Here is a 15,045-nt window from a genome sequence, read left to right as displayed (position 1 = left end):
AAGTTATAAAGTCAAAGGAAGAAACAAGATGAGAAAAAAGGAAAGGAGGAGCAAAGAAAGAAGGAATGAAGGAAGACACTAACAAGGAAGGAAGGAATGAAGGAAGGAAGGAAGGAAGGAAGGAAGGAAGGAAGGAAGGAAGGAAGTGAAGAAAAACAAAAAAGAAATGAAGAAGAAAAAATTATGAAATGAAAAGAAGAAACAGTAGAAGAGGAAGGAAGGAAAAATGAGAAGAGAAATGAAGAATAAAAAATTAAGAATGAGAAATGGAGGAAGAGAAAATAAATGAATATTTGTCTGCAAATATTTTCCAGGATAGTCCAAGCAGTGTTTAGGACTGATTTTAAAACATGAGTGTGAAAATCAACACACACACACACACACACACACACACACTCTCTCTTTCTCTCTCTCTCTCTCTCTGCCCCACATTTCACATTACAGCTCAATTCCAAGGTACGTACAGCACAGTGCCAGGGCAGCCTTCATTTGAAAGCAGTCCAAGTGCAATTTGGCCGCGGTGATTGGATCAGCGGGAAGAGGAACAAAGCAGCGCAGGGTTTCTTTTGTCCCCCTTTGTGTCCTCCATGTCAGAAGTCCACGCCGGCAACAAAGAAGCAACTGCCACTGCAGCTCCAGCATTCATTATCTCCAGCAAGGATCGCTGGCTTTGCCCTACTGCAATCATAACTCTAATTAAAAGAGATGCTTTGTAAGCATGGAGGTTATGCGATGTTAATTACACGCGTGCGCCGCACCGGAGACACAATCCCTAAATGCCACTTGTCATTGTTCTGCTCTAGCACTTGTCATTGTGCTGCTGTGGAAGCGCCGGATGTCTCCCCAGAGTCTTCCCACGCACAGGGACACCAGCGTTCACCCCCGACTTACTGCAAACATCTACATATATATATATATACACACACACATACAGTGGAACCTCAGAATGTGAATTTCCTGAGGTGAAAATTTGTATTGAATCGAATTTTCCCATAAGAAATAATGTAAATGCAGATAATCCGTTCCAGCCGCCCAAAAATATGACCAATACGAAGCGTATGTAAACTATATGGCTGCTTACAAAGAACTGACCCAAGCCAAGCATTCCATGTCAAGGCTCCTCACAGGAAGTCGTGCCACCAAGCTTGGGCTAAAAATAGAACAGACCACCCACACCACCGATCTATCAACAAAAAAACACCCGAAAAATCACCTAGCTTTTGAACGCATGCTGAAGGCAACGTTGGTATCGTGGGTTTACTCTAAACAGCTTTCTCTGACTGAAAATAAAAATTCTGAACTCGCTTTGCTTGACTTTCCACTGACGCAAACAAGTTCTGAACGGTTCCTGGACGTATGCCCAACTTAGCCTGTGTTCTGTTCGGTTCGTAGGAAGGAAGGAAGGAAGGAAGGAAGGAAGGGAAAAAAGCAGTAAGTCAGAAGGAAGGAAGGAAGGAAGACAGTAACCTGGAAGGAAAAACAGACAGATAGAATTAAGGAAAGAAAGACTGAAGAATGGAAGAAATAAAGAATAAAGAGGAAAGAAATAAAGGAAAAATGGATTAAAGAAAAGAAAGAGGAGCAAAGGAAGGAAGAAAGGAAGCAGGATGGAATGAAGGAAGGCAGTAACCCAAAAGGAAGGAAGGAAGGAAGGAAGGAAGGAAGGAAGGAAGTGTTGAGGTAGACATATAGATGGAAGGAGGAAAGGAGGGATGGAGGGAGAGAGGGAAGGAATCAAGTAAATAAAGAAGGGATGGGGAAAAGAAAATAAAGGAAAGAAGAAAATATTTACAGAATATAGAACATATAGATGGAAGGAAGGGCAGAGGGAGGGAAGGATGGATAGATGGGAAGAAAAGAGGAAGAAGAAGGAGGTTGGAGCTTTAGAGGAATGTAAGAAATGAATGAACGGTGGAAGGACTAAAGGATGGAGGAAGGAAGTGTGGAGGCTGGTGTGATGGATGGATGAAAGGAAAGAATGATATTCTGTAGAGGGTTAGAGGAGGAGAGAGTAAATCCTGAAGAGAATGAGTTTAGTGAGCATCTGTGATGAGGCTCAGCCACGGCATCGCTTCTTCACTTCACTTCAATTAGCAAATTAATCTGCACTTCCAAAAACCACATCCCACTCTCGCCTGATTAACACGCTTAATAACCAACACGGCTCCTCCGAGAACTCCGCCCACAAGCCTGCCTTCATCACTGAGCACTAATTAATGGATCATTTCTGTTACACACTGAAAGAGGGAGAAACAGGAAGTAACAATGAGAAGAAAACTAAAAAGAGGGATGGACAGAATACATGGAGGAAGGTTGGAATAAAGAGGAGGAAGGGGGCAGATAAAGGGAGGATGGGAAGTCGAGAGGAAAAAGGAAATAAGAGCATGTAGACCTGTGGATGGAGGGAAAGAAGGAGCAAGTTAGAAAGAACGGCTGGAATGAAGAAAAGTTAAAAATTAACGAAAGATGGATATGTGGACCAGTGACTGAAAAAAGATAAAGGGAAAAAAAGGAAGAAGGGAGAAAAGAGGAAGTTAAGCTGAAATGCCCTGGGAAAAGGAAGGGTGAGAGAATAAATTGAAGGTGGAAAGAGAATAAAATGAAAAGAATTAAATGAAAGAAGTTAAGAAGGGGTTCAACTGAGTAATTTTAAGGAACAATGGAAGGCAGGAGAATCAAATGAAAAATACTAAATTACGACTAAAAGAAAGGAAAGGCAGAGAAAGTTGGAAAAAATGAAATGAAAGATGAACAGGAAGAAAGGACAAAGGAAAGATTTGAAGTAAAAAGTTAGAAATAAAGAAATAAAGATGATCTTCAGAAGGAAGTCTAGAAGGAAAGAACTCCAAAAGGAAGTCCTTAAATCTAGAAGGAAAGAAAAAAGTAAGGAAGGATGGATGAACTGATAAATGAAAAGATGGATGAATGGATGGATGAATGGATAGATGGATGATATTCAGATGAAAGAGCAGAAGGAAAGAAGTAAAAAAGGTCCTTAAATCTAGAAAGAAAGAAGAAAGTAAGGAAGGAAGGATGAATAAATGGAATGAACAGATAGATGGGTGTACAGAAGGAAGTCTAGAAGGAATGAAGTCTTAAAAACTGGTTGGATGGATGGATGGATGGATGTTCAGAAGGAAATCCTGAAGGAAAGAAAGGATGAATAGATGGATGGATGGATGTTCAGAAGGAAGTCTAGAAGGAAGCTACAAAAGAAGTACTTAAATCTGGAAGGAAGTCGAGCAGGAAGTGTACAATAGAGTTATTTCTCTGCCACAGTTATTTCTCAGCTGATGTTAAACTACAAATAAATAAGAGCTCAGAGTCTCAGAACGTTTCACACCTCATGTACAGATGTTCTGCACATCAGCACCTGTAGATTCTCTGGAGTTCTGGCTGAGGAACAGCAGTGCAGTGATTAAACTCACTTCCTGAGGTAAAGGTAGTAAATGACTTTGAAGAGGAAATGATCCTGGAGCGTGTGTGAAGCATCTCCTGAATCGATGCTCTGTGATTTATTATTCAATAGACTCGCTGCTGTACAGAGGAACAAAGGCAAGGAAGTCATCGATCATTACCACAACACACTGCTCACTCAAAAACACTACAATTTCTGATGAATAATGAATTAGAAGGTGTAAATGAGACCATCTTTAAACACAAACATCAAGCCAAATTCACCCAGAACATACAGGAGCAAAATCTAATGACTGAATAATAAAAAAAAATCTTATAAATAAATAAATCATTACTATATCAAGCTGTGTTTATTTACACACATATGTACTGTAACACCAAATCAGAGCCACATCTATATAAAGTATATTCATCTATAGTATATTCATCTATATAAAGTTAGATTTAACAGAAGAGAGGAAGGAAAGAAGGAAGGAAGGAAGGAAGGAATGGTAGTCCAAAAGAAAGTCCTTAATTCCAGAAGGAAGGAAGGAAAGCAAGGAAAGGAAGGAAGGAAGGTAAGGTAAGGGGAGGGAGGGAGGGAGGGAGGGAGGGAAGAAGGAAGGAAGGGAGGGAGGGAGGGAGGGAGGGAGGAAGGAAGGAAGGAAAAGAAAGAAAGAAAGAAAGAAAGAAAGCAGGATGTCCTTACAGAAGGAAAGAAGGAAGGCAAGAAGAACAAAATACAGAAAAATAAAAGGCTGAAAAGAAGAGAAAAACCAAGCCATTAAACAGGAGAAAAATTACAGCTTTGCGTCTTTCCACAAAAAATATTTCCCTCCAGTCCGTGTGACACGGCGTCTCGCTCGGCAGCGACGGCCTCCACCCCCTCTCAGGCAGGGCGCCCTGTCTGCTCCACCCTGATATAGACAGATCTCCTTCCCCACTGAATCTGAATCTACATTAGGTCATTTCAATAAAGCGCCAGACCCCGAGGCTTCGGCCCGCGGTAGCGGCTCCTCGCGTCATCCATCTTAGTTACGGCGGACTCGGAGCTGCTGACACGTGCGCGCTGACGGATGGGTGGCTTGCCTCCCCGATCTCGCCCTCGTTTGTTATGATACTACATTAAAGCAGCCGATAGAGTGTGTCAGAAAATATTGAAAATATCAGGCCGTGTCTTCGGAGAGCCTTCGGAATGACCGTAATGGATGGATGTTTTTGGGACGCTGCTCTCAAGGTTAGTGATGAGATGACCTCGCTCTCCAAGTCTGCCGATGCCGGGGCTGACCTTTGACCCTAAAAGCTAAGGGAGGGACGCTATCATGGAGAGAGGGATTAGAACAGAGGACAGGTCACCTCTTACAGAGCAGATCCCACCCTGTTCCATGGAATTACATACAAACCAACAGCAGCAAAGTTTATTGATTTTTTATGTTTGGAATGGGGAAAGCACTCATGAATCGAATCATCTGCAATAAGAGTTGTAAAAACAGATTTGACTCGTGAAAGTGATTCATGAATCGAATCATCTGCAATAAGGGTTGTAAAAACAGATTTGACTTGTGAATCAACTCGTGAAAATGACTCGTGAATTGAATCATCTGTATAAAATGACTCAAACAAAACAACAAAACAAACATGTCCTTTGTCTTGCAGCCTCATATGTAGACGCTGAGCCAAAGGACAGAGCTGTAGTACTGCATAAGAAATCTGCAGATTCGGACAAACAACAAGAGAAAATAAAAGCATAAATGCTACACAGAAACTTGGTGAAGGTTGATTTAGAGAAAATGTTTCTCTGCCAGTTTTTTTAACATGGTTGTTGGTTCATTTGATATTGTGAAAAAAGTGTGAAAACAAACCAAGCCGAACAGCAAACGAACCGATAATAAAAATCCATTTGGCTCTGATCTGAAGCTCAGCAAATGGTTTAATGTGTGCTAATAAACATCGGAAATCTGTGATGCGAGACTACAGTTTGTTGACAGGTTCACGTACCTCATCTGTAGTACAGCAAGCTAAAACTGCTAACTACACTTTGTCAAGTTAACTATTTAGGGTTATTTGGGATATTTAGTACTCAAGATAACACACTGAAAGGAAAAAAAAACTCAATTGAATTAATTCAAAAGTGTACCTCGGTATCAGGTGACTGAATTGAGTTAACATTAACACAATTGGTTTTCGTTCATCCAGCATGATTTGAGTGTGTATTTTTAAATCCCTGAATAAAATCAAAACCTGAGCTGAGAATCAAACCCACAATGCTGGTGATTTGTAACAGACACACTGTAATACCACTAAACTATTCTACCGTACCATGTGTTAATCATCTAAACGCATCATGCTCACTCTACATTATTCATTATACTCATTATTAGATTATTAGAATCATGTTTAAGTTAAATATAAGCAACTAAATCACGTTTGGTTGAGAAATGCAATATTTTATGTAAGCTATATTTAATATTAATTCTTAAATCTTTTCCCCAGAGGCCAAAAATTTCCATTTGTTAGAGTACTGATAGAAAAGGTTGGCTGACTGATCGCATATTCCTTCACTGCAGTGTAGCAGTATATTAAGCTTCATGTATTAGCCATTATAACTGGTAACTGACGTTTGGCTGTTTACGGATGCGGTTTGAAAGCATGTCTATGATAAAAGAGGGAAAAATTGCAACCGTAGTTATAGAGAATGCACTGCAATAAGTCTGGACACAAACATACACCGTGTTTTGATGCAGCGCCATGCAATAACGCCATTTCTGTTCATGATGCAAGAGCTACAAGGACAGAAATCAGTGAGCTTCAGACAGGAGTCTTCGGATTTGTCTCAGAAAACAGCCTAATTAAAGCAGGAGGTGTAGAGTCATGTATTTCATCACTTCAGACCCAACTCAGCAAGCGAAACAAACAAGAAAGACGTGCAACTTTGCTCTGGACTCCAGACCTTAGAGCTCGACAGCGTTTAAATGAAGTCTGACAGCGAGGGCTGGAGAGCTGCTCACAAGGATCTTCAGCTTTAAACACCAAAAAACAAGAAGGAGAAACAACAAGAACGAGAAACAACAACTCTGAACTGAGCAAAGGCTTGATTGGTTTGGTTTTAGACTCAAGTGTCGATATGGAGAGCAGTTTATTCCACCTCTGCTTAGTGACATCGAATCATTTGTGGGCGTGGCTTGACTGGTTTTCACACTCTGATTAAATCCAAGTAGCTAAAATATATATACAAAATATATTACAAAAATAATACAAGAATTGTTTGTTTTGTTTTGTTTTGTTTTTTGTTTTTAAGCACTGAATTCATCTGAGAACTGGGAACTGAAGAGGATTTGTTGCATATGCTCGGCTTGTCCAGCAGGACCGGACAATTCGGATTATACCCTATTTCATCAGATTTTAAAAGGATCTCAAAGCAAATGTCACGTATCGCTCTGTCGCTTGTAGATGTCACTGGAATTGTGGTGACGTCTTACACACCAATATCCATCCATTTTTCTGTACCACTTTCTACCTTGACACGTGGAGTCTGAAGCCCAAAGGAGACAGGGAACAAGGTGGGGGACACCATGGAAGGGGCACCAAGCCATCACAGGGCACACACACATACACACACACAATTTAGAGATGCCAATCATCCTTCAACACACGTCTTTAGACTTGTAGAGCAAACCCCCATAGCACAAGGAGAATGAGGCAGGAACTAAACCTCCAACCCTTAAGGTACAAAGCAAATGTTCTAACCACTACACCATAGTCCCCTCACACACCACCATAAAAAAGAAATAATAATCATCTGCTGCTATGAACGCAAGGTAAGGCTGAAGGCTGAGATCTTTAATCTAAAGCGCATCTCATTAAGCAGGGAAAGGATTCATCATGTGAGAAAGGAATTCATTTCTGCTAGCAGTTTTATCAAGGTGAACTTCAACCTCATGAATATGTGAACCTCAGAAGAGCAACCCAATAGAAAGTGACACGCCGAGCCCCAGTGTCATGCTGGAGGGTTAGGAGGGATTATACTGTAGCATGCAGTATATTAATACAGTATATTAATGTTACCTGTAGCTCAGAGATGCAGAAATGAAATGAAGGAAATGAAGCTGTTCAGGAGACATTCATGGTAGATTTGTTTTAAAATAAATTTTTTGAGGTTTTGGTGTCAAACATGTCACATTGCTGCATGTGTTTTCTGGATTCTCTTTTTTATTATTATTTACTTTTGAATTTTTTATTATTATATCATTGTGTAATTTTTATAGAGAACTTTTGCTCAACCACTGCTCCAGTCAGGAAAGAGCAGGTACTGAGGATCCATCTATCCATCCATCCATCCATCCATACATACATACAATATATCCATCCATCCATCCATCCATATATACATACATACATACATACATCTAATCCACCCAACCATTCATCCCTCCATCCATCCATCCATCCATCTCTCCAATGCATCCATCCATCCATCCATTCATCCATCCAATCAGGATAGAGAAGGTACTGAGGATCCATCTATCCAATCCATGCATCCATCCATCTATACATATATACAATCTATCGATCCATCCATCCATACATACATACAAATATCCAATCTATTTATCCATCCACCCATCCATCCAAATATACATCCATCCATACATCTAATCCACCCAACCAACCAACCATCCATCCATCCATCCATCCATCCATCCATTCCATTCAGTCATCTATCCATCCATCCCTCCATCCATTCATTCATTTTCTGTAGAGATTCTCGTACATGGGGTCTCATGGAGCTTGGAGACTAGCCCAAGGCTACAACACATGTCTTTGGACTGGGGAGGAAACCGGAGAACCCAGAGGAAACCCCGAAAGCACAGGAAGAACACGCAAAAATCAAACCACCAGCCCCAGGGTGCAAGTCAACCCCCCACTGATTTGTAACCATGTGGCTGTTTTTTCAGCATCTTAATCTTAATTTCATTCCTGAGGTAATTAACATTAGGGTTTTTGGTGTACTGTCACTGGGGATTGTTTATGCATCAAACAGAAATATTTTCAAAATCATTAAAAAACACATCAGTAAAAACTACGCTCTCAAAAATATTCATCTAGCTGTAGAGTAAACATGGTCTGAGTAACTGCACCAGGCTGCGTTTAAACCTCGAGCTAATGCGAACGTGCATCATTTAGATTCCTGAATAGTGCAGGTCCTTACAATATTTAATATCAAAAGAGCAACGTGGGATATGGTAATACAGCTCCTCCATTATGGATGTTAGCTTATCCAGTTCTGACCTTGAAGTGACTGTGACTAGCGTTGTTTAATTTTAATGGATGGCTTATCAGTTTACACAGTCCTCCTGTCACACACGGCTCCGTCGCCGCTGATAAAACTGTCATTCACCGCAGCATTGTGTACACGTTACACTTTTATCCCGGCATCATTTATTAATCCAGACAAACAAATGTTTAGCTGCTGCTTCTGCACAAAAGCTCGAGCTGGATTTTTATATATACGCTGCGGCTTCGTATGGCATTTTTTCTCCGGCGTGATTAATGATTTCAGCGCTGTTCTTTGATGATCGCAGACACAGGGGTGAGTTTCTTTATATCTGAGCCTTCCAGGAAAGAAAAGGAAGTGATTGAAAGGGAGACCTCCGTCTCTGGGGACCGACGAGTCGGCCGATCATATGGTCCACAGGAAGCAGAGGAAAGTCCTGACTTAAAAAGCATGTTTAAGAAGAAGTGAGGATGAAAAACACTCCAATTATTCCTGTGGCGTCCTGCTGAGCCTCAAGCTGTCGTATGACCTTAAAACCTTTTAAATAATGCAACACTGCACTGCAGTAGCAACACAAAAAAGGCACAAGACATGAATTTTTCCAAATGGTTAAATGTTTGCCAGCTGTGAGTTTGTCCACAGACGGCCATTTTCCCCCGAGTGTGCTTCCGGGCAACACACAAGCTGAGATGACGGGCTTCAAGGGCTTGCTAAAGGCCAGGACATGGTTTAACTTAGTAAGAAGCAGCGGTGATGCAGGTGTTGTGTACTTTATATACAACTACAGGATTAACAGTGACAGTCACTAGATGCCATGTTAGAGCAAAAACATCACACTGACTCAATCACCACTCCAATCAGGATGGAGCAGGATGGATGAATCCATCCATCCAATCTATCCATCCATTCATTCATTCATTCATCCATCCATCCATCCATCCATCCATCCATCCATCCATCCATCCATCTATCAATCCATCCATCCATCTATTCAATTTGTCTATCTATACATACCCTCCAATCCAGCCATCCATAGATTCCCTCCAATCTATCTATCTATCCAGCCAATATATCTATCCATCCATCCATCTATCCTTGCAACTATCTATCCATCCATCCATCCACCCATCTATCCAGTCTACCCATCCATCCACCCATCCATCCATCCATCCATCCATCCATCCATCCATTTCTGTCAATCAGACTAAAATATTCATCAGTTTTCCTGAGCTTAAAAAAATCCCAAAAACTGTGACCTTATGTTCAAAACTATTCACTAATCATCTTATGCTACATTTCAGTGGTTTAAGAGATAACCAGTTAGCGTTATTCTGAAATTAGTCTGATTAGTGAGTGTTTCACCAGACTCATCATCTCTGGTCAATGCAAACACATTGAAACACATTAAACAGACAAGATGTCTGTATTGTACTACTTGCTGTATTTAGCCTTGTATCACAAAACAAAATCTCAAAACAAAAAATTGATGCTTCTTTTTAAATTTTGTGATTATTATTAGTTTTACTGTGTTTTCTAATTATTTACAGAACTTTGTTTTGCCCCAAACGGAAACAAACTCCAGTGCCTTGTCTCTACTCCAGGGTCATGTGACCGTGTGGTGTGTACTACAACCCGCTAGAAACTCTCTCTCATTTATTTCTGTTAGCATGCGAGAGTTTTATTACCAAAGAGACAAAACATGTTCCAGACATCCGGCTGATTTTTTTTTAAGTATTTAGAACCGATCCGATCCGAATAGGGCTTTTGTGTGAGCAGAACAGACCTAAATGCCCTCACAGCATTTCTCCTTTGATCTGTCGGCCGCCTGTACCATTAATTCACTATATTTCACGAGTATTAGTTTTAGAGCTGGATAATATGATTTTGATTAAATAAAGCTATCATAGCAGGCTATAAAAGCCGAGCCTTATGTCAGCCGTCAGCGAGGTTACGCTCCTCACAGTGCAGAGGTCAAGGTAACCCGGTCAAAGCCATTCCCAACACACACACACACACTCAGACGCCCGCAGGCAGACGATTCAATCAAGCGGACCCAGAGGAGCGTATTCCCCCACTGGATGGGGGTCAATTCGGCTGAAGCCAGGAAGCTCTGGAACTTTTCACACATCTGCTGGTTCTGCTGAATGAGTGACACAGCGGCAAACAGGAAGTAGGTATAACTTTTAGGGTTTTTTTTTCACAGACGTTACCTTTCTCATAAAATTCGAATCTTTTGTATTATAAATGGATGGGCGCTCTCATTGTGACTGCATGCATTGCGTTTATGCCATCACAGACGCGGAGGACGCAGACATGAAGATGGAGGAATAAACAGGATGAGACAGCTGGACATTTGGAGAAAATAATAAGCGTCTCTCTGAAGAGTATTCTAACTAAATATAGAGAGTGGATCAGTGTGGATAAAATTCTCACACAGCTTTAAAGGAAAAGCTTGACTCCGTCTGGTTAATGAACACATGAACTTCCAATCAAGAGGATCCAGGATGTCTCAGTGTCTTCTACGTTACCGACAATGTGTTTAGCCCTTGCTTCAACTCTGCCTGAAGAGAACGATGCAGCGGCGCTTTAGTCCTTTAACCTCACATCAGCTTCCAACTTCCTCAAAAAATGAGTGTGAAAATCCCTGAGCACTTGATGTGTTTCAGGGTGGAGTCTTGAGTCAAGATGCAAAAAGTACCTGGAAGATGATAGAATAAATTCAAGCTGGTGATACAGAGGGGCTTCACGTTCACAGCTCCAGCTCTGAGGCTGCCAGGGTTACGGGTTATGAAGGATAGATTGAAATCGTGTGCAGCTGGCTCAGGTCCAAAGCCATCTACTGAGGCCATGCACTCCAGAAAATTGGTAAGACAGCGAAAAATCCTGTGAGATGAGTCACATAGCATGGAGGAACCCATCACACACACACACACACACACACACACAGGGGACTGATGGAACAAGCATGCAGAGTGCCTGAATTCCAGAAATAGTGTATTTTACACGTCACTGCTCCACCTGCTCTTTAATATCCTGAAATTCACATTTTAATCGAAATCCATGAGGAACTACAAGTCACAGGATTTAAAAGCGGTCGCGCGCCAGAGCTTCACGCTTTCACTGCTAGCATGAATGTTCCAAAGAGAGCACTCAATTTCAGTAGTAACAGAGCGATTCAGATGCACAGTCGGCTTACAGCGAGGACGTGTGTTTATGATTAATGAGATACGAGAACGAGATAAAACGAGACCCGAGCATCTGCTTTCACATCTGGCGTTAACTTCGGATCTGACGGTAAACGGCCAGAGCTAAGTGGAGGTGAAAGACCAAGTCACTGACTGCATCAGAATACAGAATCGAGTCACGCTGTCCATCGCTAGGATAATGGATACATACGGATATATACCAGATACAACAGCGAAAAGGAAAACGTCTGCTTTCTGTACCTTCTTTTATCATCTTATTACATTTCCCGCTTATTTATTCGCTTCTGCCTGAAAGTAAATTTAGCTGCCGTAAGAAACGTGGGCGCTCTTCCTCGGACGAAAACGGTGCATGAAATCTGACCCCAAAATGTGAAGAGGTCACTAGAGACACATTTACAAGGCCAGGTGTGAACAGCTGTGCGTTTCCTCTGTCACAGTGTGATCGCTTGAGGAGCATGTTAACGGCAGAGTCTGAGTCATGAGCAAGATCAGACAAACGCCACTACATTTAGCCAAGGTCCAGCAACAGATAATCCACGCTTACATGCTTCAGAATAAAGGACAAAAATGACCGAATGGTGATAAGTGCGCCTAGCTTTAAATATGTAACCAATTATGAATCTTTGTACAAGAAAATGTAAAGCAATACATGACGTTTTATAATGGCACTTCATCTTATCGCTTTTAACCTGTAACACACAAAAAACAAACATGAGAGCAAAACTAAAATTCTCAGTCAGTCATGTCGTCTGTCACAAGAAGATGAATAAAAGTGATGACAAAAAATCGACATTTTTCTGAGCTTGTATCTGTATCGCTGTAGCTAGTCTCTGCTCTGATCAGCAGAATCATTTGCATAAATGCCCGGAATTGGATAAAACACAACAAAGCTTAACACATAACATTCCTTCACTCATTGTATACAAAGGAAACACTGACCACTGACCATAACTTGATTTTTTGTTTTCTTAGAATAATATCAGAGCTCTGGATGTAACTCATTCTAAAGAATGTGTCCTGCAACCGATCCAGAGGATTTATGTTCTTGCTTTGTTCTTTTTGAATCAGAGTGAAAAGTTTCTTTTCCTATTTGGATATTATTCACTGAAGATAATGAAACAAATTACAGAAAATTTTTTTAAAAATATTGGCTGAAGTTACTTGTAAAACTTTTGAAAAATAAAAAAAGGTAAACAAACGTTTATCAAGTGAACGTATTAATCACACCAGAGGATGGAGAACACTGATACATTGAAAAGTAAATAATTTAATAAATATATAAATAAAGAATTTTGTGCATTACAGTTATACAGCTCTGTCCTTTGGCTCATTTTAACAGCACAATAAAATAAAATAAAATAAAATAAAATAAAATAAAATAAAATAAAATAAAATAAATAAAGACTCATTTAGAAAAATAATACATGGATTTATATATTAAATAAAAGTTGTCCTTTGACTTACACTCGAACAATATTCAAAATAAAAGCCCCAGAACATTTTTTAGAGTAATGCCACATCAGATTTTTTTTGTGATGTGACCCTCCAAAAGCATCTTCTGTAACCCTTTTTGTAATTAAAGTGACTATAAGGAACATTGAAAATGATTAAATAAATAAATAAATTAATAAATAAATACATAAATAAATAGATTAATTAATTAATTAATTAATAAAATAAATAAATTTCTCTCTAAAGAACAACCCAAAGTGATATACGTGTATGTCCATGTGTAGGATGTGTGAGTGCAGATAATGAGGATCAGCTGGAGATTTAGCTTATGGTAAGTGTAAAAAACATGCGTTGTTTTCTTCAGAAAGGCGGATAATGTGATGTCAGATAAATATCCTTGACTCAAATTAATCTTCAGCCATTTTTTCCTCACGTAAGAGCATGATTTATCCGAGGGCTAACCCGGCTCGGTGCACATTAAGCCACAGTGCACCGGAGTCACGCGTTAATCAGAGGATTATAAACAACCCTCTGCATGTTCCAGCACTGATTCATTCACAGAGCTATTATAGATCTATCTCCTTTTTTAGAAGGAAGACGTTTAAGACCTTTAAGACGTTTACGGCGTGTGTAATGAACACAGAGCTGTTTCAGCAGCAGAGGATGGGACCGCGCCACAGATCACGTGTACGCTAACAGGAAAAAGCACAGCGTGAAGAGTCACGTATCTGACCTGCAACACGCTGAAGAGCAGAAGGAGTGACGACTGAGTGTGTAACACGACCGGATAAGAGCTAAATGGAGTGAGGATTTACACTGAGCATGCAGCTTTAATAAAGAATAAAGAAATAAAGAAATTAATAAAAAAAATTATAAATTTATTTATTATTTTCTTTATTATTTAATAAAGAAATTATAAATATAAAACAATTAAATGATTAAATATAAAAAAATGTACAAAAATTTAGTTTTTATCATTATTTTTAACCCCAAACCTTTTTTATATCTCAGTTAAGTTAAATATCTTAAGTGAAATAAAAATTAATAGATCATTTATATAAAAACTTTTAATGTCTGGTTTGAGTCTGAGGTTTGTTTAGAAACCTTCCTGCAACATTACTACAACATTTAACTTTAACACAAAGGTAAATAAATCTAGGAGCAGTGTGTGGATGTGGAGGTGGATGTAGAAGTGAAAGTGGAAGTGGAAGTGGAAGTGGAAGTGGATGTAGATGTGGAAGAAGTGGTGGAAGTGGGGGTGGAACTGGATGTTGATGTGGAAATGTATGTAGATGTGGAAGTGGATGTGGATGTAGAAGTGGTGGTGGAGGTGGATGTGAAAGTGGATGTAGAAGTGGATGAAGATGTGGAAATGGATGTAGAAGTGGATGAGGATGTGGAAGTGGATGTGGAAGTGGTGGTGGAATTGGATGTAGATGTGGAACTGGATGTTGATGTGGAAGTGTATGTAGATGTGTATGTGGATGTAGAAGTGGTGGTGGATGTGGAGCTGGAGGTGGAAGTGGATGAGGATGTGGATGAGGATGTGGAGCTGGATGAGGATGTGGAAGTGGATGAGGATGTGGAGCTGGATTTGGAAGTGGATGAGGATGTGGAAGTGGAGATGGATTTGGAAGTGGAAGCGGATGAGGATGTGGAAGTGGTTGTGGAAGTGGATGAGGAGCGTGACTGCAGTGTGTCTTTCTGCGCTCATTC

General features: G+C 40.2%; 1 protein-coding gene across 3 annotated transcripts in view; it reads right to left on the bottom strand.

Annotated features, from left to right (window-relative positions):
* The window catches only part of robo1 (roundabout, axon guidance receptor, homolog 1 (Drosophila)), a 269,624-nt gene that overhangs the window by 254,107 nt on the left and 472 nt on the right, over positions 1 to 15,045 (bottom strand). The gene's annotated exons all lie outside the window — the stretch shown is intronic.

This window comes from Hemibagrus wyckioides, linkage group LG17 (assembly GCF_019097595.1).
Source record: "Hemibagrus wyckioides isolate EC202008001 linkage group LG17, SWU_Hwy_1.0, whole genome shotgun sequence".
In the NCBI taxonomy this organism is placed as follows: domain Eukaryota; kingdom Metazoa; phylum Chordata; class Actinopteri; order Siluriformes; family Bagridae; genus Hemibagrus; species Hemibagrus wyckioides.
Note: the sequence above shows the minus strand (reverse complement) of the source record. Positions and strands in the feature narration are given on the sequence as shown.